Below are 22,052 nucleotides of genomic sequence, written 5' to 3'. Positions count from 1 at the left end.
GCCGGAGAACAACATGTGAAAAAATGAAAAAGATGGACCTGGGGCCTACAGAAATAGAAGAGGGTTAGGAGATGTATCAACTCATCACAGTGACTGAATCGTGTTCAGATCCTAATTTAATCACTATTTCAAAAAGGGATATGAAACACATGAAAATTTGAACACGGACAGAATATTTGAAAATAATGATTGCTCATTTTTAAGATATGATAATGGTATTGTAGTTAATTTTTAAATAGACCTTGTATTTTAGAAATACATACTATACTATTTATAATGAAATTCTATGATGCTATTTTTTGCAAAATACTGTTGGTGCAGTCAGGTTGGGGCAGAAGGTAATGTAGTAGTTGAAACATAGTTAATATTCCATGGTTAGAAATAAGCAGCTTTCCATCTCTAGTCTTTAGGAGTTGAAATAACACTCTGTACAATATTTAGTTTCACTTCCCAAATGTCATAAATGACAGAAAACTAAATGATGTCTTCAGAAGTCACTATACATAAAGTGAGAAACTCAGCCTCACCTGGAACGTAGTGTGGCAAAATCGGAGTACTTTTTTCTGGGGTGTTGGTGAAGAAGGATGCACATGATCAGAGTGGACAGACCTCACTGACACCCTGGCACACAGTGGGGACCTGGAAATGCCAAGTCCGATGGGGAGCTCGTGTCGCCCAGCTCCCGGAGGGCCCCGCACGGACCGCAGCAGCGCCTGGCTCCTCAGCCAGTTCGCCAACTGCTTGCTGAAGCATAACTCAACACCTGTAATGGTGACAAATGTATGTTCAGACTTCGACAGCCCCACTCTGTTTAGTGGTCCCACTTTCTTGGCAGCATCCAATCATTGTACGTCTACACATACATACACACACACACACACACCCCTATACACACATACCCCTACTTACACATGCCTACATATCCCTACACACACACCCTACACACATATACATACATAAACACCCCTACACACACATATCCCTACACACACCCCTACACACACACCCCTACGCATACACACACACACCCTACACACATATACATACACACACCCCTACACACACACCCTACACACATATACATACACACACACCCCTACACACACACCCTACACACATATACATACATACACACCCCTATACCCCTACACACACACAGGCACACACTGGTGCTAATATCTCCACAATTCATCAGAAATCGAGTCTCCCTCAGTGTGACTACAGGGTTTCAGCGAGTCTGGGCAGCCTCTCGTTACTGTGGCTTTGTCCTGAGAACGTGCCTTTTCCATTTTTGGCATCATGACTAATATACTGTTCTGTTGAACAATCAAGCAGATAATGATGCTGGATCCCAAACAGTTCCTATCTGTTTCCATTAGGAAGCATGTTTTAATTAGACTCAGATTTTTATCTCATCTCTTTTCCTTGTTCCTGATCTACTTTGAGGCAAAATGTGATAGAAAATATTTTTAACAAAGTTAAATAATTTGAAAGCTTGATCTTTAAGCACAGAATGTGAAATTGGTAATGGCCTGATAAGATTTGGGTCTTGGATGTTGATGTTCTGGAATTGTCTGTTTCTTTTTTTTATTTTTTATTTTTTAAAATTTTAATTGGAGGCTAATTACTTTACAATATTGTAGTGGTTTTTGCTGTACATTGACATGAATCAGCCATGGGTGTACATGTGTTCCCCATCCTGAAACCCTCCCCTCTCCCTCCCCATCCCATCCCTCTGGGTCATCCCAGTGCACCAGCCCTGAATACCCTGTCTCATGCATCGAACCTGGACTGGTGATCTATTTCACATATGATAATGTACATGTTTCAATGCTGTTCTCTCAAATCATCCCACCCTCGCCTTCTCCCACAGAGTCCAACAGTCTGTTCTTTACATCTGTGTCTCTTTCATTGTCTCACATATAGGGTCATCATTACCATCTTTCTAAATTCTATATATATGCATTAATATACTGTATTGGTGTTTTTCTTTCTGACTTACTTCGCTCTGTATAACAGGCTCCAGTTTCATCCACCTCATTAGAACTGATTCAAATGCATTCTTTTTAATAGCTGAGTAATATTCCATTGTGTAGGAGATCCAACCAGTCCGTCCTAAAGGAAATCAGTCTTGGATGTTCATTGGAAGGACTGATGTTGAAGCTGAAACTCCAGTATTTTGGCCACCTGTTGCGAAGAGCTGACTCATTTGAAAAGACCCTGATGCTGGGAAAGATTGAGGGCAGGAGGAGAAGGGGATGACAGAGGATGAGATGATTGGATGGCATCACTGACTCAATGGACATGGGTTTGGGTGGACTCTGGGAGTTGGTGATGGACATGGAGGCCTGGTGTGCTGCAGTTCAGAGGGTCGCAAAGAGTCGGACATGACTGAGCAACTGAACTGAACTGAACCACAGCTTTCTTATCCATTTGTCTGCCGATGAGCATCTAGGTTGCTTCCGTGTCCTGGCTATTGTAAACAGTACTGCGATGAACATCAAGGGTACAAATGTTTCAAATAAAATAAAAAACTATTGAGACCCTGGTTCAGATTTGGGGATGAGGTCGTTCTTGTGATAGAAGCAAACCTGGATGCACTGCTGCCCAGCGGCTCACCAGCATCACAGGCGGTGGGGCCTCCTGGTGAGCGCAGGACACACTGACCCCTGAGCCTCCGAGTCCTCACGGGCACCTGAAGCCCATGCACATGACCACAGCTTCTAACGGGACCGCAGACGTCCCAAACTGACATCCTTGGGAGAAGGACATCAAGGATCTCGGTCGAGCGGACGGGATGGTAAACAGCTGCCGACCTGCACAGACAGTATTTGAAGCTTACCACAAAATCCACAGACAGCCCTGATACCGGGGTTTAGCTAGGGCCTGGGGGACAGCTGGCTGCTGGGGCCTGAGAGCCAGTCCCACAGCTGAGGTGGAGGCGAAGTCGGGCAGGCGTGCGGCTCAGCGTCCTCCTGGGCCAGAGCCCTCCCAGTGGGTTGCTCCTGTGGTTTTGCCTGGGTTTATCTTACACCAGGAAGGCATTCAAGAGGCTGTTTGTCCAGTTAATCACATTTATGTTTTCTCACCTCTTCTCAAAGCTCTCTGTAACTGGGGCCCCTGCTTCTTTCTGAAATCATTTTCCTTCTCCAGAGGACCCCTCTGGTATTTCTTGTTCATTTTTTTTGTTTGTTACTGAAGCAATTTGCGCCGACACTGAATTCCAGTTGGCAGAGATTTTCTCCTGGTCCTTTCAAGGCACTTTGACTGTCTCGTGACCTGCTTTCTTGCTGTTGAGAATTTAACCAGCAGGCTGTTCACTGTGGCTCTTTGGAGAGCGTGCATTCTCTCTGTGGCTTAGGAAGTTGCCCATTGTCTTTGGTATTGAGAAGTTTGGCTGTGATGTGCGTGCATGTGGTGGTTGGGCTTATCCTGCTGGGAATTTGTGGAGCTTCCACCACCCGTGGGGCTTCTCTGGTGGCTCAGGTGGCAAAGAATCCACCTGCAATGCAGGAGACCTGAGTTTGATTCCTGGGTCGGGAAGATCCCCTGGAGAAGGGAATGGCAACCCACTCCAGTATTTTTGCCTAGAGAATCCCATGGACAGAGGAGCCTGGTGGGCTGCAGTCCATGGGGTCGCAAAGAGTTGGACCTGCCTGAGTGACTGACACTTTCAAGCAAAAGTGAGCGCAGGACACACTGACCCTTTCAAGACACTTTGTCTTTGGTATCGAGAAGTTTGGCTGTGATGTGCGCTGTGGAGGTTGGGTTTATCCTGCTTGGAATTTGCTGAGTCCCCCTTCTGTGGGCTCCTTTACCAGGCTACTGAAAGGCTGGCCATTCTGTGTTCTCCTGACAGCCTGGGAGAGCTCCGGGCCGCACTCCCCTGGAATGCTGCCTCAGCCTCTTCACCTGTCTCCGTTCACACTGGACCCCATTGCGTGTCTGGGCATGCGTGCACACGCTTGTGTCTGTGTGTTCCATTTTCTGGAACAGAAAACATGATTTTACGTTAAAAAAAAAACCACTAAGCAAGTCTGAAAAGTACGGGCTTTTAGGTAAACATGGTTTATTCATACTGGCTGTTAGTTGTAACGAATCTATTGTGTTCATCTTTCAGGATTTGAAAGAGCTCAACTGGAATTCCATCACCTCCACTAGCTTTGTTCGTAGTGATGCTTTCTAAGGCCCACTTCACTTCACATTCCAGGATGTCTGGCTCTAGGTGAGTGATCACACCATCGTGATTATCTGGGTCGTGAAGATCTTTTTTGTACAGTTCTTCTGTGTATTCTTGCCACCTCTTCTTAATATCTTCTGCTTCTGTTAGGTCCATACCATTTCTGTCCTTTATCGAGCCTATCTTTGCATGAAATGTTCCCTTTGTATCTCTAATTTTCTTGAAGAGATCTCTAGTCTTTCCCAATCTGCTGTTTTCCTCTATTTCTTTGCATTGATCGCTGAGGAAGGCTTTCTTATCTCTCCTTGCTATTCTTTGGAACTCTGCATTCAGATGGGAATATCTTTCCTTTTCTCCTTTGCTTTTCGCTTCTCTTCTCTTCCCAGCTATCTGTAAGGCCTCCTCAGACAGCCATTTTGCTTTTTTGCATTTCTTTTCCATGGGGATGGTCTTGATACCTGTCTCCTGTACAATGTCATGAACCTCTGTCCATAGTTCATCAGGCACTCTGTCTATCAGATCTAGTCCCTTAAATCTATTTGTCACTTCTACTGTATACTCATAAGGGATTTGATCTAGGTCATACCTGAATGGGCTAGTGGTTTTCCCTACTTTCTTCAATTTAAGTCTGAATTTGGCAATAAGCAGTTCATGATCTGAGCCACAGTCTGCTCCCGGTCTTGTTTTTGCTGACTGTATACAGCTTCTCCATCTTTGGCTGCAAAGAATATAATCAATCTGATTTCGGTGTTCACCATCTGGTGATGTCCATGTGTAGAGTCTTCTCTTGTGTTGTTGGAAGAGGGTGTTTGCTATGACCAGTGCGTTCTCTTGGTAAAACTCTATTAGCCTTTGCCCTGCTTCATTCTGTACCCCAAGGCCAAATTTGCCTGTTACGCCAGGTGTTTCTTGACGTCCTACTTTTGCATTCCAGTCCCCTATAATGAAAAGGACATCTTTTTTGGGTGTTAGTTCTAGAAGGTCTTGTAGGTCTTCATAGAACCATTCAACTTCAGCTTCTTCGGCATTACTGGTCGGGGCATAGACTTGGATTACTGATGTTGAATGGTTTGCCTTGGAAACAAACAGAGATCTTTCTATCGTTTTTGAGATTGCATCCAAGTACTGCCTTTCAGACTCTTTTGTTGACCATGATGGCTACATGGAAAACTCAGCAATGGCCACAGGACTGAAAAAGGTCAGATTTCATTCCAATCCCAAAGAAAGGCAATGCCAAAGAATGCTCAAACTACTGCACAATTGCACTCATCTCACATGCTAGTAAAGTAATGCTCAAAATTCTCCAAGCCAGGCTTCAGCAATACGTGAACCATGAACTTCCAGATGTTCAAGCTGGTTTTAGAAAAGGCAGAGGAACCAGAGATCAAATTGCCAATATCCGCTGGATCATCGAAAAAGCAAGAGAGTTCCAGAAAAACATCTATTTCTGCTATCTTGACTATGCCAAATCCTTTGACTGTGTGGATCACAATAAACTGTGGAAAATTCTGAAAGAGATGGGAATACCAGATCATCTGACCTATCTCTTGAGAAACCTGTATGCAGGTTAGGAAGCAACAGTTAGAACTGGACATGGAACAATAGACTGGTTCCAAATAGGAAAAGGAGTACGTCAAGGCTGTATATTGTCACCCTGCTTATTTAACTTATATGCAGAGTACATCATGAGAAACGCTGGGCTGGAAGAAACACAAGCTGGAATCAAGATTGCCAGGAGAAATATCAATAACTTCAGATATGCAGATGACACCACCCTTATGGCAGAAAGTGAAGAAGAACTAAAGAGCCTCTTAATGAAAGCGAAAGAGGAGAGTGAAAAAAGTTGGCTTAAAGCTCAACATTCAGAAACGTAAGATCATGGCATCTGGTCCCATCACTTCACGGGAAATAGATGGGGAAACAGTGGAAACAGTGTCAGACTTTACTTTTTTGGGCTCCAGAATCACTGCTGATGGTGACTGCAGCCATGAAATTAAAAGACGCTTACTCCTTGGAAGGAAGGTTATGGCCAACCTAGATAGCATATTTAAAAGCAAGGTCATTACTTTGCCAACAAAAGTCCGTCCAGTCAAGGCTATGGTTTTTCCAGTAGTCATGTATGGATGTGAGAGTTGGACGGTGAAGAAAGCTGAGCGCCACAGAATTGATGCTTTTGAACTGTGGTGTTGGAGAAGACTCTTGAGAGTCCCTTGGACTGCAAGGAGATCCAACCAGTCCATCCTGGGGGAGATCAAGCCTGGGTGTTCATTGGAAGGTCTGATGTTGAAGCTGAAACTCCAATACTTTGGCCACCTCATGCAAAGAGTTGACTCATTGGAAAAGACCCTAATGCTGGGTAGGATTGGGGGCGGGAGGAGAAGGGGACGACAGAGGATGAGATAGTTGGATGGCATCACTGACTCGATGGACATGGGTTTGGGTGGACTCTGGGAGTTGGTGATGGACAGAGAGGCCTGGCGTGCTGCAATTCATGGGGTCACAAAGAGTTGGACACAACTGAGCGACTGAACTGAACTGAATGTCCTTTTTTATCCTCAAAAATTTTTCTTGTGAAGTTTTTTCCTTTTAAATTTGTGTGGTTGATGCAGCTTTCTTTTGGTTAGTTGCTATGGGCATATCTTTCTCCATGCCTTTATTTTTTAAGTTCATTTTTAATCAGAGGATAATTGCTTTGCAACACTGTGTTGGTTTCTGCCACACATCGACATGAATCAGCCACAGGAATGCATATGCCCCCTCCCTCTGGTACGTTCCTCCCACCACTCCCACACCTCCAGGTTGTCAGAGAGCCCTGAGCCGAGCCCCCTGTGTCACACAGCTTCCCTTTGCTCACAGAGCCCTGAGCTGAGCCCCCGTGTCACACGGCTCCCCACTGGCTCTCTGTTCACGTGCGGAGATACACACGTGTCAGTGCTGCTCCATCAACTCGTCCCATCCTCGCCTCCACCCTCTGTGCCCATAAGTCTGTTCTCTATGTCTGAGTCTCTATTCCTGCCCTGCAGGTAGGTTCATCAGGACCATCTTTCTAGATTCCATGTATGTGCACTAATATACAATATTGTTCTCTTTCCGACTGACTTCACTTTGTATAATAGGCTCCAGTTTCATCAACCTCATTGGAACTGACTCAAATTCGTTCCTTTTTGTGGCCGAGTTACAGTCCGTTGTATATATGTTCCACAGCTTCTTTATCTGCTCATCTGTTGACAGATATCCAGGTCGCTTCCATGTCCGGCTGTTGTAAATAATGCTGCAATGAACACTGGGGTACATGTGTATTTTTCAGTTATGGTTTTCTCAGGGTATATGCCCAGTAGTGGGATTGCTGGGTCATATATTTTTATTTCTAGTTTTTAAAGAAATTTCCATACTGTTCCCCATAGTGGATGTATCAATTTACAGTCCCACCAACAATGCAAGAGGGTTCTCTTTTATCCAAACCCCCTCCAGCACTTACTGTTTGTAGACTTTCTGATGATGGCCATTCTGTGTGAGGTGATGCCTCATTAGTTTTGATTTGCATTTCTCTAGTGATGAGTGATTTCCAACAAAGGTCTGTCTAGTCAAGGCTATGGTTTTTCCAGTAGTCATGTATGTATGTGAGAGTTGGACTGTGACAAAAGCTGAGCCCCAAAGAATTGATGCTTTTGAACTGTGGTGTTGGAGAAGACTTTTGAGAGTCCCTTGGACAGCAAGGAGATCCAACCAGGCCATCCTAAAGGAGATCAGTCCTGAGTGTTCATTGGAAGGACTGATGTTGAAGCTGAAACTCCAATACTTTGACCACCTGATGCGAAGAACTGACTCCTTGGAAAAGACCCTGATGCTGGGAAAGATTGAAGGCAGGAGGAGAAGGGGACAACAGAAGATGATATGGTTGGATGGCATCACCTACTCAATGGACATGAGTTTGAGTAAACTCCGGGAGTTGATGATGGACAGGGAGGCCTGGCGTGCTGCAGTCCATGGGGTCGCAGAGAGTTGGACACGACTGAGAGACTGAACTGAACTGAAGTGATGAGTGATGTTGATCACCTTTTCATGAGCTTATTAGCCATCTGTATGTCTTCTTTGGAAGAACGTCTGTTTAGGTCTCCTGCCCATTTTTTTGGTTGGGTTGTGTGTTTTTCTGTTATTGAGCTGCATGAGCTGCTTGTATATTTTGGAGATTAATTCTTTGTCAGTCATTTGCTTCATTTTCAGTTATTGTCTCCCATTTTGAGAATTGTCTTTTCATTTTATTGTTTCCTTTGCTGTGCAAAAGCTTTTAAGTTTAATTAGGCCCCATTTGTTCATTTTTGTTTTTATTTTCATTACTCTAGGAGGTGGGTCATAGAGGATCTTTCTGTGAATTATGTCAAAGGGTATTCTGCCTATGTTTTCCTCTAAGGGTTTATAGTTTCTGGCCTTGCATTTAGGTCTTTAACTCATTTTATCTCTGTATATGGTGTTAGAAAGTTTTCTAATTTCATTCTTTTATACATAGCTGTCCTGTTTTCCCAGCACCATTTATTGAAGAGACTATTTTTTTCTCCATTGTATATTCTTGCCTTCTTTGTCAAATATAAGGTGCCTACAGGTGTGTGAGTTTATCTCTGGGCTTTCTATCTTTTTCCATTGGTCCGTAGTTTGTTTTTTTTTTTTTTTTTTGCCAATATACTGTCTTGATGGCTGTAGCTTTGTAGTATAGTCTGAAGTCAGGAAGCTTGATTCCTCCAGCTCCATTTTTCTTTCTCATAATTGCTTTGGCTATTTGGGGTCTTTTGTGTTTACATATGAATTGTGAACTTTTTTGTTCTAGTTCTGTGAAAAATGCCATTGATAATTTGATAGGGATTGCATTAAATCTGTAGATTGCCTTGGATAGTATAGTCATTTTCACAATATTGACTCTTCTGATCCAAGAGCATGGTGTATCTCTCCATCTGTTTGTGTTGTCTTTGATTTGTTTCACAGTGTCTTTCAGTGTTCTGTCTATAGCTCTTTTGTCTACTTAGGTAGATTTATTTCTGGGCATTTTATTCTTTTTGTTGCAATGGTGAATGGGATTGATTCCTTAATTTCTCTTTCTGATTTTTCATTGTTAGTGTATAGGAATGCAAGGGACTTCTAAGCATTGATTTTGTAGCCTGGAGCTTTACCAAATTCACTGATTGATTCTGGGACTTTTCCGATAGTATCTTTAGAGTTTTTCTATGTATAGTATCATGTCATCTGCAAACAGTAAAAGCTTTACTTCTTTTCCAATGGATTCCATTTAGTTTCTTTTTCTTTGATTGCCACAGCTAGGACTTCCAAAACTATGTTGAATAATAGTGGTGAGAGTGGACACCCTTGTCTTGTTCCTAATCTTATATCCCTTTATTTTCAGTCTGTGAAAGTTTATATTTTTAAAATGCATTTCTTATAGACAACATATACTTGAGTGTTGTTTTATCACATGTTCTTGAAGTCTCTGTATTTTACTTGGTATATGGATCATTCACATCTTAAGTGCTAACTGATATAGTTGGATTAATATCTGCCATGTTTGTAACTATTTTCTATTCACTGTGCTTGTTTTTTGCTTCTATTTTTCTTCTATCTTTTCTGTATTCTCTGGTTTTAATTGAGTACTTTATGATTACATTATACCTCCTCTCAGAATCTTATTTATACTTCTTAAATAAACAGCTTTTGGTTGTCCTATCTCATCAGCATCAATGCAGTAAGGAGGAAGACATAACATCTATGCTGTGAGGGTTGGTTTTTTTTTCTCTTTTTCTTGTCCTCCTCTTGATGATAAGGACACAGAGAGGAGTGGGAGGAGAAGGAATCAGGAGAGAGATTAAAAGTGTATGATGAGAAAATGATGTCTTCTTGTATAAACATGTTTAGTTGTCTTAAAGTTTGCAATTTGAATCTTCAGTGAATATAAGTCCACATTCAAGCACCACTTTTCCCCTTTACAAACAGTGTGTGCACCTCATAACAAATGATGCCCAATACCTCCCTCGTGTCATTTATTTCCTTTACCCATATAGTATTCATTCCCAATACATTGTTACTACTGTTACTTTAAACAAAGTTCTATCTTTTAGAGCAATGAAATATGAAAAATAAAGGATTTCATTTTACCTTAATTTATTCTTCCTCCAATGCTCTTCCTTTTACAGACAGACCCAACTTTCTAACCTGTATCAATTCCTTTCTCCTGTAAAGAATGTATGTAAATTGGCTTCCCTGGTAGCTCAGATGGTAAAGAAACTGCCTATAATGCAAGAGACCCAGGTTCAATCCTGGGTCAGGAAGATCCCCTGGAGAAGAGAATGGCTACCCACTCCAGTATTCTTGTCTGGAGAATTCCATGGACAGAAGAGCCTGGCGGGCTACAGTCCATGGGGTCGCGAAGAATTGGACATGACTGAGTGACTAATACACACAAATTGTATTTCAGCATGCTTTATTTAAAAAAACAAGTGCAGCTCCTATTATGAGTTCTGTGGGGTGATGTTCAGGACAGATCTGAACAGCCCCCGTGGAGTGGACTATTGAGAATCTAAGGGAAGGGGTAAACACATAGTGTATTGCGGCTGTTTTCTGTTGCTGAGTCCTGTCTGACTCTTTGTGGCCCCATGGACCGCAGCACCCACACCAGGCCTCCCTGTCCTTCACTGTCTCCCCGAATTTGCTCAGACTCATGTCCATTGTGTCCATCCAACCATCTCACTCTCTGTCTCCCTCTTCTCCTCCCACCTTCAGTCTTTCCCAGCATCAGGGTCTTTTCCAAGGAGTCGGCTCTTCGCATCAGGTGACCAAAGTGTTACTGTATTGAGTCCCTGCTGTTTCTTCAAGTGAAGAATGGTACATGCAGTGAGTATTTCTGCATGACTCTGAAATATATCTGTGCTAAAGAAATGTTTATACGGTGTTGACACCATGGAACTCGTCTTGTTTTCCATGTAACGAAACTCCACCTTAGAAATGGTGTTCACATAAGTTCAGAAACTATTTAAACTAAAAGAAATCCATGGGAGCAAATAATACACTTTGTTCTGAGCTTCTGAATCAATCCACCTAATTTTAATTATTATCCTGCAATGAATGAATTAAAACCATATGATTTAGTCATGTTTGTAAAATGCTCTTATTTTGAATGTTTTGATTGTTTCTTTTTATAATCATTGGGTAATAAACTCCCTTTTTTAAAGTTTAAATGTCAAACATGGATGTCAAATGAGTAATGTAAAAAGTCTGACGTATACAAGAGCCATATATAACATTCGGAAACGTCTTATTAGGCTTCCCTCGGGGGGCTCCTGCCCTGAGAGGCGAGGGATGGTTTCAATTATCTGCTGAAGGGCTCCCGTCTATGAAATGTCAAACTATGATGAAATGGAAGGAATAATCTGCAGCAGCGACTCACACAGCCCCGCTTGTCAAGATGAAGGGCCGAGCGTGAGTCACCTAGCCGGGGAGATGCGGTCACAGCTCCTCAGCGCGGAGATGTCCGCGAGGCTGACTGCGCAACGGGACGGCCCCTTCACCCGGCCCAGAGGCCCTGGGTCACACGCCGGGTCAGGGCCGCGCGGCAGAGAGGAGCCCCCAGCTCGTGGAGTCCGCCCCCCTGGGGGCCCGTGCGGGGCTTCGTCTGCTTCAGAGAAGACTGTCTGGATCAGCAGCGTCCTGTGGGCGTGAGCTGGGGGCAGCCAGCCCCCTCCTGGCGGGCGCCGCCTTCCAGCATCGGGGCATCTCGGGAGATGCAGGACGGGGCTGCTTTAATTCAGGCTTTGGGGGGAAATGGCTTAAATAAGGGAGGGGAAACGCTGCGGAGTCGGGAGACCCAGTCGAGGTGACCCCGTGAGCTCGGGCTTTCCATCCCCACCCCCCTCCCAGCAGCGAGGACGGAGAATCGATGCGCGATGGAACAGAATGGAACAGAGGAAGCCGCCGGCCAAGGTTGTTTAATCCACGCGTTTTATTGAGGTGGAGTTGATTCACATGTTGTCTTAATGAGTCCCTTCTGCAAAGGGATCCAGTTACTCTCTTTTGAACGTTCTTCCCCACTATCGTTTCTCGTAGGATGCTGAGTGTACTTCTCCGTGCTGGGCAGGAAGACCTCGTTGCTCATCCGTTCCACGTATAAGAGCGTGTGCCCGCTGGCCCCAGCCTCCACTCCGTCCTGCCCTCCTCCCCTGCCCCTTGGCCGCCCGTCTGTTCTCTGTGTCCGTGATTTCGTTTCTGTTTCATAGATCAGCTCGTTTGTGTCGTGTTTTAGATTCCATATATCACATATGAGTGATGTCATGCGGTCTTAGAGCCAGGCTCAGACCTGGTCCCAGGAGAGGCCCCACTGTGGGAAGCAGGTGACACAGGGACCTGGGACCCGGCATCAGGCTGCCTGCAGGACCGGTCGGAAGATGAGAGGTGAGCACGGACCGCAGGCCATGCCTCCCGCTGAGGGAGCGCCTCCTCGGCTCCAGGCTATCTCACCGCCTCCTCTGAGCGCCGCCCAGAGTCGGATGGCTGCGCACCGTTCTTCCTGCATGCAGTCCCCAGCACGTGACACAGTGAGTACCTCCCAGGACGCTACTCGTGGCAGGGTCAGAAGCCACCAGCCCTGATTTGATTAAATGCATGGGGGTCACGGTGTAGAAGGAGCCACCACGTAGCTGAAACATGGTGTCACAGGGGTCAGGTGGACAGTGACGTGACGCCTGAACCCAGGGAGTCCTTGAGGTAGAGCAGGGGCTCACGGGGATGTGTGGGCCCTGAACAGGGAGCAGATGCCCGCCGGGTGAACAAGGAGACAGGCTTTGAGTGCTGGAAGCCGTGATGCTGAGGGGAAGGGTTCCCAGCGGCATCTGGGGCGGGAATAGACTAACGGCTCTGCTCTCGGTCACCCGAGCAAGCAAGCAGCTTCTTCCCCATGAGGGTCCCCTCTGGGGACCAGAGGGTGTCGTGTGGGTGGAGAAGGGCCCTCTCCTCAGTCCCTGGGGCCAGGGACTTGTGTCCCAGAGGAGTTAGCTGTGAGCTGAGTTTCCGAGGATGACAGTGGTGACCGGTGGGTAAGCCTGGGGGAGGGACAGGAGCTCTGGAGAAAAGACACGCCTGCGAAACGCGAGAGTGAGCCTGGCGGGCGTGCTGCCGAGCCGACCGCTGATGCGCTGGCCGTAAGGGTGGCAGGTGTGTAAACGCTTTCTTAGGAAGCTGGGCTCATTTGCTGGCCGGCGACCAGCTGTTCCAGGTGTGAAGAGTTGAAAGAGACAGGTCTGCTTTGAATGAGATCAGTTTTAGAACCAAAGGTAAACTATAGTGTCTGTGTGGGTGGGGCTGACTGGAAAAAGTGAGACCCTGCGGCGTGAGGATTGTAATCCCACCTCCGCTCCTGACGCCCTGCTCTTCACCTGTTGTCATTGTTCAGTTGCTCAGGCGTGTCCAACTCTTTGCCACCCCGTGGACTGCGGCACAACAGGCTTCCCCGTCCTTCATCATCACCTGGAGCTTGCTCAAACTCTTGTCCATCGAGTCAGTGATGCCATCCCACCATCTCATCCTCTGTCATCCCCTTTTTCTCCTGCCCTCAATCTTTCCCAGCATCAGGGTCTTTTCCAGTGAGTCAGTTCTTCACATCAGGTGGCCAAAGTACTGGAGTTTCAGTTTCAGCATCAGTCCTTCCAATGAATATTCAGAGTTGATCTCCTTTAGGATTGACTGGTTTGATCTCCTTACAGTCCAAGGGACTCTCAAGAGTCTTCTCCAGCACCACACTGGGAAGGCATCCATTCTTAGGTGCCCAAGCTTCTTTATGATCCAACTCTCACACCCATACATGACCACTGGAAAAATCATAGCTTTGACTATATGGGCCTTTGTTGGCAAAGTGATGTCTCTGCTTTTTACTATGCTGTCTAGGTTGGTCATAGCTTTTCTTCTAAGGAGCAAGCTTCTTTTAATTTCATGGCTGTAGTCACCATCTGCAGTGATTTTGGAGCCCAAGAAAATAAAGTCTGTCACTGTTTCCACTTTTTCCCCATCTATTTGCTGTGAAGTGATGGGACTGGATGCCATGATCTTAGTGTTTTGAATGTTGAGTTGTAAGCCAGTTTTTCACCCTTGTTACTCACAGAGTCACCTGTAGCTGCTCCCCGTGATTCACGGTCGCCTGGCAGCTGGACACTGACCAAGGCTCTCCTGTTCCCCTTTCAGGGCCCACACACCCTCGTGAGCTACTTCGAGGCTTGTGGGTCACACACAAGGTTGTGATTCCTTCGGTCCAGAGTCTGAGATTTGCGGTGAGACAGATCTGCCCATGAGAGTGAATTTGTATCCGCCTGGCTGTGTGGTCTTAGTCATCGGGCTAATCTCTTGGAACTTCAGTTTTCTTATCTATAAAATTTGAATAATAACACTCAGTCCTCAGATTGTTGCGAGAGTGTAGTCTGTGGAAAGTATCAACAGTGTTGAGGAATTGTCTGCGTGAGAGAGGAGGGGCCCTCCTCTCGGGGGATTCAGAGGACAAGGTCGTGGGGTCAGAGACTCTTTGGAGTCAGAGCTGTTGGACGATGAGGAACTCCTGCTGCTGGAGGGGTCCCGGGGGGTGGAGAAGGGCTGGGGGAGGATGGTGGCTGGGGTTTCTTTCTGAGGTGAATCCCAGGCACTAGGAAACATCTGGTTAAGAGCATTTCGTTTGCGCCCGGAAATGCAGAGTTCAGAAGACTCTGGGTCTGGATCTGTAAGTCTGGAAGAGTATGAGTGAGGCTGAGATCATGGGAACGGGAGAGGTTTTTGGGAGGGAGAGGGCGTGGGAGGGAGCAGGCTGCGGACAGACCCTGGGGACCCACGCGCTTGACCGCAGCGGGCGGGAAGCCATCACCGGGCTGGGGCAGCGGGGGACTGGCAGGGGCGAGGACCCGTGGGGCAGGGTTGTCCGTGAGCCTCCCCCAGACCTGAGTCCATCGCCTGCCTCGGCCCCGCCTCTGAATCAAATGGGACGCAGCCAATGGTGGGGAATTCGCTGTCCTTGTGGCTGTCTTGGAATTGGTCAGCATCCAACAGGCTCTGGTTAGAGACACAGCGTCGTGGCCTGGAGAATCCAAGCTGTTCACACCACTGGCCGTTCAGTTGTATCTGATTCCTGCTTTAGGCACTCGATAGGTATCCGGTAGGTGTCCTGGAGAATTCCGTGGGCTGTATAGTCAGTTCATGGGGCCGCAAAGAGTCGGACACGACTGAGCGACTTTCGCTTTCACTTCAGGTAGTCGAGGAAATGGCCGTGATTACATGGATTAGATGCTCCAGCATCCAGTCTGATACAGTCAGCAGCATCATCACTCTGTTACGTCGTCAGTAAATTGGTGTGTCTTGTGCTCCTCTTTGCCCATTTTCTTTTTTCTGTCACAGCCTGGTGATCTGAGAATCCTGAGCAGAAGTTGAAACATCATCCAGCTTTCCCACAGCCCGCATCAAGTGGACAGTGCTGGCCAGAAGGGGAGCTAGCACCTTGAAAACTGAAGGAGTTTATCCGGCTTCTAGAAATGATGTGTGGGGGGGTCACCTGTGGGGCGTCGAGGTGAGGAGCCCAGAGTGAAGCTGCTGGGAAGAAGCAGAAGTCCGTCTCCTTGGTCCGTGGAGACGGTGCTCTCCGTGGGAATCCTCCTACAGATCCATGTGCTCCTGCCCATGTCTGGGGACAAGGAGGGCCCTTCTCACTCTGAGCCCAGGACAAGGCTGCCATCGGCCACCTGCTCCCAGGACGCCCCTCGGTGGCCAGGGCAGGGGCAGAGCTGGGGTGTGTCCGGTCACAGGTCACGTGTGCACATGTGTGTACAGACACGTACACACACATGCCTACCCCCCACCAGGACGTCGTCGTAAAGCCTGGTATCAGGACGGTGCCCGGCTGGTAGAGCCCTCACTCGGCCCTCCTGCACCTCATTCTCCTAAACCTACAGTGGTTGTGAAATGGTCTCTAAAGTGCCTCCTGCCAGCCCTGGACACGACACACAGGCGCCCCCCGCTCCAGCTCCCGCTGTCCAGCCCTCTTCCCCACCCCGACACTGAGCAGCCCTTGCCAAGCGCCCCGAGCCGGGCAGCCCTGGCCCCATCTGTCCCGCTCAGCGTGGCCCGTCTCCGAGGCTCTGCTCACAGGGATACAGTGTGCACTTCCGCCACAGCCTGTCCTCTTGTCGCCACCCCAAGATGTGTGCCTCCCAGGGCTGGGCGCTGGCCAGACCCGGGGTGTCTGTGGTGGCCCAGAGGCTGAAGCACCCACATTTCATTCTTTCCAAGCAGAGCTGGGGGACAGTCTGAGCAAACTGGTCAGTTCACACAGTTATCCTCACAGATCACACAGGTACGAAGGATGGATGTGTATGTGGGATCATTTTATGTGCAAGACAGACCTCGACAGTGTGATAAAAAGCCAAGACATCACTTTACTGACAAAGGTCCATATACTCAAAGCTATGGTTTTTCCAGTAGTCATGTATGGTTTTAAGAATTGCACCATAAAGAAGGCTGAGCACCAAAGAATGGATGCTTTAAAACTGTGGTGCTGGAGAAGACTCTTGAGAGTCCCTTGGACTGCAAGGAGATCAAACCAGTCCATCCTAAAGGAGATCAGTCCTGAATATTCATTGGAAGGACTGATGCTGAAACTGAAACTCCAATACTTAGGCCACCTGATGGGAAGAACTGACTCATTAGAAAAGCCCCTGATGCTGGGAAAAATTGAGGGCAGGAGGAGAAGGGGACGACAGAGAATGAGATGGTTGGATGGTATCACTGACTCAGTGGACATGAGTTTGAGCAAACCGTGGGAGAGAGTGAAGGACAGGGAAGCCTGGGTGCTGCAGTCCATGGAGTCGCAAAGAGTCGGGCATGACTGAGCGACTGGACGAGAACAGCTACTGTTTATGTACAACAGACCTACTACTGGTGCGCGTAACTGTGCTCATTTTGAGCAGTTATGCTGAGATATGGGGCAGGGTTTCAAGCATTCCACAGGCTGCAACAGGGGCATCTCTCTAGCAACCATGCCTCCCCGACCCGCAACCCTCAGAAGCAGGCTCTGTTCTCTGCACCTGCTGCCTGACCCCTGGAATCTGTGGTCCCGGGTTGCCTGCTTCTAAGGCAGTGAGGGGAAGGTGGCTTAATCCAGGTGGCGTCTTCCATGTTCTGGATGAACAAAATAACAGAAGAAATAATCGAACACCAGGAAAGCCTGTCTGATTCAGAACGAGGCTCCCAGATCTTTGTCGGGACCTAGCAGGAAGCGCAGCACTCACCTCTGTGGTCTGACGGCCAGGGCCCCGGCCGTGGTCCTAGGGTGAGGCGCACACTCAGGGCCCAGCCGCCTGGAGCTGGTGGAAGACACGCAAACCAAAGTGCTTCTTTTTATAAAATTTATCTTGCCTGTCTTTTGAATATGCTGTGCTGCGACCACGGAAATTTTTTCCTGATGTCGTACCACACGCTCTAGTCAAAAGAAAATGCCAGAAACACACGTTATGCGTGAACGCTCTTGGGAGTGAAAACACGTATTCGGAAAAGCTCAGGTGAGCTGGCGGACTGCCAGGGTCGTGAGGGCTGCTTGTGTGGAAGGCAACGGCCGTAATGGGACTCAGGGAGCTGGAGGGCTTGTCACCCACACAGGCTGCAGCCGCTTCGCTGGCCTGGAAAACCCAAAGGCTGGGGGTGGGCGGGGAAGGGCCGGGACCCTGAGGGGACCGCAGCCCGAGACTCCAGGGCCCTTGGAAGGTAAGCCTGTGGAAACCGTGTTAAGGGTCCGAAAGCAGGCCGTTAACAAGGGCCGGCCCTGTTCTGTGCTGCGTCTCTGCGGCACCTTGAGTCACAGGTGAGTCAGGACGGGGTGAGTCCGGGCACTTTGCGCAGGTGGCCTTCTGACTGTGAGCAATCTGAATTCTCATCCTCAGCACCTGTCGCCACCTCGTGCCCACAGCTCTGCCCGTGTGATGGCTCGGCCCCCTCTGTCTCAGCCCCATGTGCCCCCAGCCCCGCACGGCGCTGGACACGCACTGGACCTGACTCGAGGTCAGGAGGTTATGAGCAGATGAGTGTCTAGAAAACGCTGATCACATGCTTCTTAGCGGCATCCCTGATGTGTGTGAAAGCACTGGGATTCAGCACAGATGTGCGCTGGGAATGTTCGTTTTACAAAGAAGGACTGACTTATTTTGTGACAAGTATAACTATATATCACATCACCGTGCTGCGCACTTTAAATACCTCCTGGCTGTTTGTCACTTATGCCTCAACACAGGGCTTCCCTGGTAGCTCAGACAAAAGAATCTGCCTGCAAGGCAGGACACCAAGTTTCCATTCCTGGGTCTGGAAGATCCCCTTCTTCTTGCCTGGAGAACCCCATGGACAGAGGAGCCTGGCGGGCCACAGTCCGCAGGGTTGCAAAGAGTTGGACACGACTGAGCGATAACACTTTCACTTTCATACCTCAGTAAAGCTGAAAAAAGTGCTTTTGGTGACAAGGCAGTCATCAGATGCCCCCGTGGGGCTCAGCAGTGACCAGGCTCCTCTCCTTGGGGGTTACAGTGGGCACACATCACCCTGCGTCCGTTCTCAGGAGACTGACCTCGAAGGCGTGAGACCGTGAGCACGTAGCTGAACCACACTCTCTGTCCATCTGTCCTGGTGGGTCCCGGCGTGTTTCCAGGAAGGAGCAAGGAGAAGCCTGGCTCCCTCTCCCTCAGGAAGTCACACGTGGTAACCGAGGGTCACCTTTCGCTCAGCTTTAAAGATGCCAACGGAACACGACTGGCTGAGGCCAAAGGCTCAGCGTCTCTGCCCCATGGGAGGAGAGTAGTCAGAGAGGGAGGCGTTCCAGCGTCTGTTCCCGCTGATCTCACCTCCAGCCTTGGACACGTTCTCCAGAGCCCGCGCCTCCCAGGAGGGGAGGCCCGACTGGGGGCCGCCCGGCCACAGAGGACCTTGCTCAGCAGCCCCGCCAGGATGGACAGGGATGAAAGGCCGCCCCCCGAGGCCCTGAAGCGTCTCTCTTGCTGCACTTTGAAGAACCGGGGGCCAGGCAGAGCCCTTCTGAATCTGGCTGCTTCAAAGACATGCACGGCATCAATCTTCCCCACTGGTCTTTGGGAAAAGATGTGGCCAACAGGACGTGGCCTTGCTGCAAGAAAATACAGGGAATCTGTTAAAGTTTATGTTGATTCATTTCCACCCCACTTCTCACCCAGAGTGACCTCCACACCCAAGTCTCACCCTCTGGACAGTGATTCAAGGACCCCGGCCTGCCTGCCTCTCTGCGGCTGATGCCCCTGCTCCTCCAGAGTCCATGCCTCCCTGGTCCTTGGAAACAGAGGCCCCAGAGAACTCTGTCGGACGTGACAAGATAAACACAGCCCCAAAGACTTGCAGGTTCCTGGAACCTGCAGCTGCCCCCTGATTTGGCAGAGTCGTTGCAGGTGACTGAGACGGAGACTATCTTGGATCGTCCACGTGGGCCCCAGATACCCCTGCAGTGTCCTCAGGAGGGAGGTAGAGGGGTGATGATGGCCCAGAGGCAGAAGGGGAGCGACCGCTGGGCCAGACACTGGGCTGCAGGACGTGGGGTGGGGAGGGGCTGACAGGAGGGAGGGCTGCTTTCTGCAGCCCAGGTGGGAGGATGTGGGTTTGGTCCAGCACTTCTGATTTCAGACTTCCAACCTCCAGAACAAGACGAGAAGGAAGACATGCCATCAGAAGCCACCAAGTCCACGGTCAGTTGTTTCAGCAGCACAGGAAGCTTGTTCGGCAGCCAAGTGTCAACGGAGAGCGAACGCGGTGCGTCTGAGCTCCTTGGGCAGCTCCCGTGGCCGTTGTGCTGGGTTCCAACGGGTGAGATGCCCCTGAGCGCACGGCGCCGACTTCTGGGACAACTCCTGAAAGAAGGGGACGACTTCGCCTCTGTTCTCCTTCCTACCAGCTTCTCTGGCACGATCCCTGGGCACCATCAGCTGTCTCCTCAAGGAGAAACCAGCTGTGTTCTGCCAAAGCAAGTGCCGCTGGGCCTGCCCGTCACTTTATTCCAGTCGCAGGAGGAATGAGAAGTGATTCAAACAAGCCATCTGCTGATCCATCTTCCCCAAAGGGCCCCCTGGGTTGATGAGGCCCCTGTTTCTTGCCCACTAAAACTGTTAGCATCAGTATCATAAACTGATAAATAGTAAGAAAGCCTAATGAGATTAATTTGCAATAAGGTGTGGTTGACTAAGAGCTTTCTCATGGTTCACATTTGAAGAGGAAGCTTGTTTTGAATCGAATGTCCCTCCCAGGCTGTGCGTGGCACGTTTGGGATAAACTCGGAGAAGAAAGTGCCAGACTACCTCCCCTGTGACGCTCCATCCCTGTAGCTTCCGCAGGGGCTGGAAGTTTGGAGCCGCGGATCAGCGGTCCTTTTCTCTTTTTGTTTCTTCTGGGTGTTCTTGGTTGCTGTCTGTTTTCATGTTCACTCTTACTTCCTTTTCTCTAACATCGACAACAGGAGTGTTTTGTGTTTTGTTTTTTCAGGTCTGTGTCCACACATCTCAGCATGGCTCTCAGCACGATATTTTATGGAAACAAACGCAATGATTTGACTGTGCTTCACTTGAGTATCTTAAAAACATAACAGTAGTAAGATTCATAAAGTCTAAGATCACCAAATGGGATTTTTCTTCTGTTTATAGAGCAAAGCTTTCAGTTGCTTTTATGAGTTGGTTTCCAAGCACTCTCTCTTTGTGAAGCAGTGGGGATGGGCTTACAAATGTGGGCGCCTGGCCGGTGACCCAACACACGTCCTTCTTGCCTGGAGTGAAGGAAGATGAAAGCTGGCCCTTGGATGCCACTGTGATGGAAAGTTTTTGAGAAATGCATCGGCAATAAAAGCAGCGTTTAATTATGTATAGCTGATCATCGTATGTTGAATAAAGCTCTTGAGATGCTTGTGAAAACAGATTCTGTGGCCGGGTTTTTTACCTTCCTGTCTTTAACTAGGCCAGGAAAAGACATGTCTTTCCGTTTTCTCAGCATCTTGGCAGTGTCAGTTCCCGTTCCAGCCAAAATCTGGAAGTGCAGAGAGTGGTGATTGAGAATAGCAGTTTGGAAAAGGCTGGCATGTTTAATGCTGCCCATTGGGTTGACTTGCACTTGGAAATAAATATTCAGCTCCAACCTTTGTATCAGGGTGGTTTCAACAGGTTTCATCGCCTGCCTTGCTGGAGGATGACTACTGTCATCCCATCAAAGTGTCCTGTGGTCCCACAGGGGGCGTTTCCGCGTTAATGGATCCCACGAGCTGACCCAACTCAACCTTTCAGAAGTACACCGAGGAGGGTCAGTGTTTCCTAATCAAACTTGATATCTGAGTTTTCAATAGATTGAAGTTATTTAGAGTTTTACAGTGAATACTGTTCCTCTGAGAGTCTGTGTCTTTGAAAGAGTTTTCAGTGTGTCTTTAGAGATGGCACAGGGTTATCGTTGGCAGTGTGCGCTTTAAACTGTTCCTGAGAACACAGACTGGAAGCCAGAGGTGCTTGGGAGGCCGGGTATTTTTAACAGGAGGGTTGGGTTTTCACAAGTAGAGTGTTGAACCAGGGCCTTCTCACTGTAAACCTCGAAAGGCTAAGTTAGAAATACTCGTGTCGGGGTACGTGGGTGATGACGAAGCTGGTGTCGGTACAGAGCAGCTTTCTCCGTGGCCCTGGGGTTGGCGAGGATGCCGGTCACCGTTGAGGCTCTGCGGTGGCTCCTCGCCGGTCATCCTGTCCTGGAGCCGCAAGCCCGGCCTTGTCCCCTCGGGCTGTGGGCATTGCTTTGTGGGGAGGAGCCATTTGGTGAGAGCCATCCGCAGGGTTCTGGG

General features: G+C 48.4%; 1 long non-coding RNA gene across 4 annotated transcripts; it reads left to right on the top strand.

Annotated features, from left to right (window-relative positions):
• Window positions 1-11,505: 11,505 nt before the first annotated feature.
• Window positions 11,506-21,146, top strand: LOC145520807 (uncharacterized). 4 transcript variants are annotated; one of them, XR_014064841.1, is made up of 4 exons: window positions 11,506-11,638; window positions 12,080-12,166; window positions 12,263-12,750; window positions 15,584-21,146. It is a non-coding gene; the product is annotated as an uncharacterized LOC145520807 (long non-coding RNA). The 4 variants fall into 4 exon arrangements; XR_014064839.1 differs by having other exon boundaries at window positions 11,506-12,166; window positions 15,584-19,638; window positions 19,886-21,146; XR_014064840.1 differs by having other exon boundaries at window positions 11,506-12,139.
• Window positions 21,147-22,052: the final 906 nt, after the last annotated feature.

Source organism: Giraffa tippelskirchi, chromosome 9 (assembly GCF_054371585.1).
Source record: "Giraffa tippelskirchi isolate mGirTip1 chromosome 9, T2T-mGirTip1v1.2.pri, whole genome shotgun sequence".
In the NCBI taxonomy this organism is placed as follows: Eukaryota; Metazoa; Chordata; class Mammalia; order Artiodactyla; family Giraffidae; genus Giraffa; species Giraffa tippelskirchi.
The sequence above is the reverse complement of the archived record's forward strand: the minus strand, read 5'-3'. Positions and strand labels throughout refer to the sequence as shown.